This window comes from Palaemon carinicauda, chromosome 3 (assembly GCF_036898095.1).
Source record: "Palaemon carinicauda isolate YSFRI2023 chromosome 3, ASM3689809v2, whole genome shotgun sequence".
In the NCBI taxonomy this organism is placed as follows: Eukaryota; Metazoa; Arthropoda; class Malacostraca; order Decapoda; family Palaemonidae; genus Palaemon; species Palaemon carinicauda.
Window position 1 is genome coordinate 95,870,690 of NC_090727.1, and position 6,784 is coordinate 95,877,473.

Sequence of the window (6,784 nt, forward strand, 5' to 3'; positions counted from 1 at the left end):
CTCTAACTAAAGTTCTTGAAAAATGCTTGAGACCTGGGATCTAACTAAAGTTCTTGAAAAATGCTTGAGACCTGGGCTCTAACTAAAGTTCATGAAAAATGCTTGAGACCTGGGCTCTAACTAAAGTTCTTGAAAAATGCTTGAGACCTGGGCTCTAACTAAAGTTCTTGAAAAATGCTTAGAAGTCTTTGAAAATAAAATGTTGAGAAAAATAACAGGTCCCATTTTCTACCAAGAGACTATAGAATGGAGAACACGTCCAATACTACATGGCTGTGAGACATGGGCTCTAATTAAAGTTCTTGAAAAATGCTTAAAAGTCTTTGAAAAAGATTTTTTTGAGGAAAATCACGGGTCCCATTTTCTACCAAGAAACTATAGAATGAAGAACACGTCCAATACTACTCCATGGCTGTGAGACCTAGGCTCCAATTTTAGTTCTTCAAAAAGGCTTATTAGTATTTGACAAATTAAATTTTGAGGAAAATCACGGGACCCATTTTCGACCAAGAAACTATAGAATGGAGAACCTCACAATTGGGAAATAAGAGATAGAACATCGCAACCCCATATCAGCCAAGATGCAAAGTCAAGGAGGATAAAATTAGCTGGTCATATTGGGGGAATGGAGGAGACAAGTACACACGAGCAAATGCTAACTGCTGAAGTCATGGGACAGACACCTTCGGGAAGACGTAGAAATTATTAGAATAGAGGCCTCAAGGAAGATCTCAACAGGGAGGGAATGGAAATGGATACATGAATGAATTTAGCCAAAGATAGAAGAGGGTGGAGACATCTTTCGAGAGCAGTCATGGATAAACTAGTGGTCCAGAGACCAATGGAGTAGAGTAGCATATTTTTCTCCACACCTGTTAAGATTTTAACTTGGATATGTAACTGGTATTCTTAAAGATCTTAAAGATACCATTCCCATTACCCTACTTAAGAGTATTTACGTTTTAAAGTAACGATTCTTGAAGAGGGATGCCATTACGGTCAGGTAAGAAATACAGTACAGTATGGAAAATATTTGTAGTTTATTATTATTATTACTTGTTAAGCTACAATCCTAGTTGGAAAAGCATGATGCTATAGCCCAGGGGCTCCAAGAGGGAAAATAGCTTATATGCTCTTACACAAATAGGGAAGTCCATAGCTTAACAGCAGATCCTCCAATGGGCCCTTTCTCAAAAGCTATGTCGAGGTGCAAATTTGCCACTTAAATGAAAAGGAAAAACCTTTTAAAGACCTAAATAAAAAAGAAAGTACTCTTGAGAAACTAGTCAATGGAAGAAAGAAATTATATCAAGAAGTGAATAGGTTTCTCTTAAGATCCACATTTCAGTAAGCAGTCTGAATGAATTGACTTCCTCTGTATGTTTTGATGATATAAAAAACCAAGGTAAATAAATTTATCTTTTGAACAAAAAAATATCCCATAATCAAGAAGCCCTCAGAATCATATAATAGCCAGTATTTTAAATATCGCCTAAAAGATTAGGCTAGAGGTTTTAAATATACACTACGCGTTAGATATATAACAGGTTTTATATTACCTGTAAAATAAACTATCTCCCATTTATGAGGTTTGACAATGGAATTACTTATGTCCTCTCTTCTCTCCTGTTCCGCATCTAGTGTCCTGTTCGCTGTCTAATTTCCTGATCCTTGTCTACTTTCCTGATCCCTGTCTACTGTAACTTATCAAATGTAGGACTTTGTTTATCTGCTTTTCAATTATTTCATTAGCCCCTCTACATGATCTGTTACTTTAATATTTACTGTTTTTCTGACCAGCTGTTATCAATTTCCTTCTCCTCATACTTGAAGCCCAAAGTGCACACTAAAAACCACTTCCATAAAGACTTGCTTCATTTTTGTTGTTGACCTTGAGAGAGGAGACTAAAGTCTACGATAAAATAGTTTTATCGGAACCTACAATTAAAACCTTTCAAAGGTACTAGTGACTGTGAAGTTTAGAGCTGTCTCAAGCCTCCCCTTATTACTAGAAAAGTTTATATTTAGTTAAAAATATAATTTCCCCAAAATTAATACCCCTCAAAGTAAGAAAGTCATATTTAGATGCAAAATTATGAATAATAAATGACAAATTAAAAAAATTCCCCAGAATCAATACCACTCAAAGTAAGAGAGACATGTTTAGATGAAAAATAATGAAAAATAAATGACAAAGCAAAGAAATTTCCCAGAATTAATATCACTCAAATCAAGAACGACATATTTACATGAAAAATAATGAATAACAAATGGCAAAGCAAAGAAATTCCCCAGAATTAATACCCCTCAAAGTAAGACAGACATTTAGATGCATAATAATGAATAATAAATGACAAAGCAAAGAAATTCCCCCAAATTAATACCCCTCAAAGTAAGAAAGACATATTTAGATGCAAAACAATGAATAATAAATGACAATAAAAGCAGAGAAATTCCCTAAGAAAGACATTTAGATGAAAAATAATGAATAATAAATGACAAAGCAAAGAAATTCCCCCAAATTAATACCCCTCAAAGTAAGAAAGACATATTTAGATGCAAAACAATGAATAATACATGACAATAAAAGCAAAGAAATTCCCTAAGAAAGACATTTAGATGAAAAATAATGAATAATAAATGACAAAGCAAAGAAATTCCCCCAAAGTAATACCCCTCAAAGTAAGAAAGACATATTTAGATGCAAAACAATGAATAATAAATGACAATAGAAGCAGAGAAATTCCCTAAGAAAGACATTTAGATGAAAAATAATGAATAATAAATGACAAAGCAAAGAAATTCCCCCAAATTAATACCCCTCAAAGTAAGAAAGACATATTTAGATGCAAAACAATGAATAATAAATGACAATAGAAGCAGAGAAATTCCCTAAGAAAGACATTTAGATGAAAAATAATGAATAATAAATGACAAAGCAAAGAAATTCCAACAAATTAATACCCCTCAAAGTAAGAAAGACATATTTAGATGCAAAACAATGAATAATAAATGACAATAAAAGCAGAGAAATTCCCTAAGAAAGACATTTAGATGAAAAATAATGAATAATAAATGACAAAGCAAAGAAATTCCCCCAAAGTAATACCCCTCAAAGTAAGAAAGACATATTTAGATGCAAAACAATGAATAATACATGACAATAAAAGCAAAGAAATTCCCTAAGAAAGACATTTAGATGAAAAATAATGAATAATAAATGACAAAGCAAAGAAATTCCCCCAAATTAATACCCCTCAAAGTAAGAAAGACATATTTAGATGCAAAACAATGAATAATAAATGACAATAAAAGCGGAGAAATTCCCTAAGAAAGACATTTAGATGCAAAATAATGAATAATAAATGACAAAGCTAAGAAATTCCACAGAATTTATACCCCTCAAGTAAGAAAGACATATTTAGATGCAAAACAATGAATAATAAATGACAATAAAAGCAGAGAAATTCCCTAAGAAAGACATTTAGATGAAAAATAATGAATAATAAATGACAAAGCAAAGAAATTCCACAGAATTGATACCCCTCAAAGTAAGAAAGACATATTTAGATGCAAAACAATGAATAATAAATGACAAGAAAAGCAAAGAAATTCCCTAAGAAAGACATTTAGATGAAAAATAATGAATAATAAATGACAAAGCAAATATATTCCCCAGAATTAATACCCCTCAAAGAAAGAAAGACATATTTAGATGAAAAATAATGAATAATAAATGACAATAAAAGCAGAGAAATTCCCTAAGAAAGACATTTAGATGCAAAATAATGAATAATAAATGACAAAGCAAAGAAATTCCACAGAATTGATACCCCTCAAAGTAAGAAAGACATATTTAGATGCAAAACAATGAATAATAAATGACAAGAAAAGCAAAGAAATTCCCTAAGAAAGACATTTAGATGAAAAATAATGAATAATAAATGACAAAGCAAAGAAATTCCAACAAATTAATACCCCTCAAAGTAAGAAAGACATATTTAGATGCAAAACAATGAATAATAAATGACAATAAAAGCAGAGAAATTCCTTAAGAAAGACATTTAGATGAAAAATAATGAATAATAAATGACAAAGCAAAGAAATTCCACCAAATTAATACCCCTCAAAGTAAGAAAGACATATTTAGATGCAAAACAATGAATAATAAATGACAATAAAAGCAGAGAAATTCCCTAAGAAAGAAATTTAGATGAAAAATAATGCATAATAAATGACAAAGCAAAGAAATTCCACAGAATTGATACCCCTCAAAGTAAGAAAGACATATTTAGATGCAAAATAATGAATAATAAATGACAATAAAAGCAGAGAAATTCCCTAAGAAAGACATTTAGATGAAAAATAATGAATAATAAATGACAAAGCAAAGAAATTCCACAGAATTGATACCCCTCAAAGTAAGAAAGACATATTTAGATGCAAAACAATGAATAATAAATGACAATAAAAGCAGAGAAATTCCCTAAGAAAGACATTTAGATGAAAAATAATGAATAATAAATGACAAAGCAAAGAAATTCCCCCAAATTAATACCCCTCAAAGTAAGAAAGACATATTTAGATGCAAAGCAATGAATAATAAATGACAATTAAAGCGGAGAAATTCCATAAGAAAGACATTTAGATGAAAAATAATGTATAATAAATGACAAAGCAAAGAAATTCCACAGAATTGATACCCCTCAAAGTAAGAAAGACATATTTAGATGCAAAACAATGAATAATAAATGACAATAAAAGCAGAGAAATTCCCTAAGAAAGACATTTAGATGAAAAATAATGAATAATAAATGACAAAGCAAAGAAATTCCACAGAATTGATACCCCTCAAAGTAAGAAAGACATATTTAGATGCAAAACAATGAATAATAAATGACAAGAAAAGCAAAGAAATTCCCTAAGAAAGACATTTAGATGAAAAATAATGAATAATAAATGACAAAGCAAATATATTCCCCAGAATTAATACCCCTCAAAGAAAGAAAGACATATTTAGATGAAAAATAATGAATAATAAATGACAATAAAAGCAGAGAAATTCCCTAAGAAAGACATTTAGATGCAAAATAATGAATAATAAATGACAAAGCAAAGAAATTCCACAGAATTGATACCCCTCAAAGTAAGAAAGACATATTTAGATGCAAAACAATGAATAATAAATGACAAGAAAAGCAAAGAAATTCCCTAAGAAAGACATTTAGATGAAAAATAATGAATAATAAATGACAAAGCAAAGAAATTCCAACAAATTAATACCCCTCAAAGTAAGAAAGACATATTTAGATGCAAAACAATGAATAATAAATGACAATAAAAGCAGAGAAATTCCTTAAGAAAGACATTTAGATGAAAAATAATGAATAATAAATGACAAAGCAAAGAAATTCCACCAAATTAATACCCCTCAAAGTAAGAAAGACATATTTAGATGCAAAACAATGAATAATAAATGACAATAAAAGCAGAGAAATTCCCTAAGAAAGAAATTTAGATGAAAAATAATGCATAATAAATGACAAAGCAAAGAAATTCCACAGAATTGATACCCCTCAAAGTAAGAAAGACATATTTAGATGCAAAATAATGAATAATAAATGACAATAAAAGCAGAGAAATTCCCTAAGAAAGACATTTAGATGAAAAATAATGAATAATAAATGACAAAGCAAAGAAATTCCACAGAATTGATACCCCTCAAAGTAAGAAAGACATATTTAGATGCAAAACAATGAATAATAAATGACAATAAAAGCAGAGAAATTCCCTAAGAAAGACATTTAGATGAAAAATAATGAATAATAAATGACAAAGCAAAGAAATTCCCCCAAATTAATACCCCTCAAAGTAAGAAAGACATATTTAGATGCAAAGCAATGAATAATAAATGACAATTAAAGCGGAGAAATTCCATAAGAAAGACATTTAGATGAAAAATAATGTATAATAAATGACAAAGCAAAGAAATTCCACAGAATTGATACCCCTCAAAGTAAGAAAGACATATCTAGATGCAAAATAATGAATAATAAATGACAATAAAAGCAGAGAAATTACCTAAGAAAGACATTTAGATGAAAAATAATGAATAATGAATAATAAATGACAAAGCAAAGAAATTCCCCAAAATTAATACCCCTCAAAGTAAGAAAGACATATTTAGATGCAAAACAATGAATAATAAATGACAATAAAAGCAGAGAAATTCCCTAAGAAAGACATTTAGATGTAAAATAATGAATAAAAATGACAATTAAAGCAAAGAAATTCCCAAGAAAGACCTTTAGATGAAAAATAATGAATAATAAATGATAAGAGCAAAGAAATTCCCCAAGAAAGATATGTTTAAATGAAAAATAATGATTCATAAATAACAATAAAAGCAAGGGGAAGTAAACATTTCAAGAAAGAGAGATTATCTCAAGGTTTGATGAAATTTGTTAACTAAGGCAATCTGGTATTTTTGTCCCTTGAGATATAAGGATTATTAAGAGGGCAAAGAAAACGAATTGTGTGAATTAGCCAATGCCAGTATTTGAAGTTATAGGAGTAGAATTTTTTCAAGCCTCGCAAACATAATTTTGAGAACAGTAACTATTATAAGCTAGTGCAAATGTCCTAAATCTGCAAAAAGGACTATTATTGCACTACTGTAGTTCTTGAAGGAGCTCTCAACTATCAGAACAAAGTTCTTTCAGATCTAGTTTGAATGTATACATGTAGAAAGTTTTATATATATATATATATATATATATATATA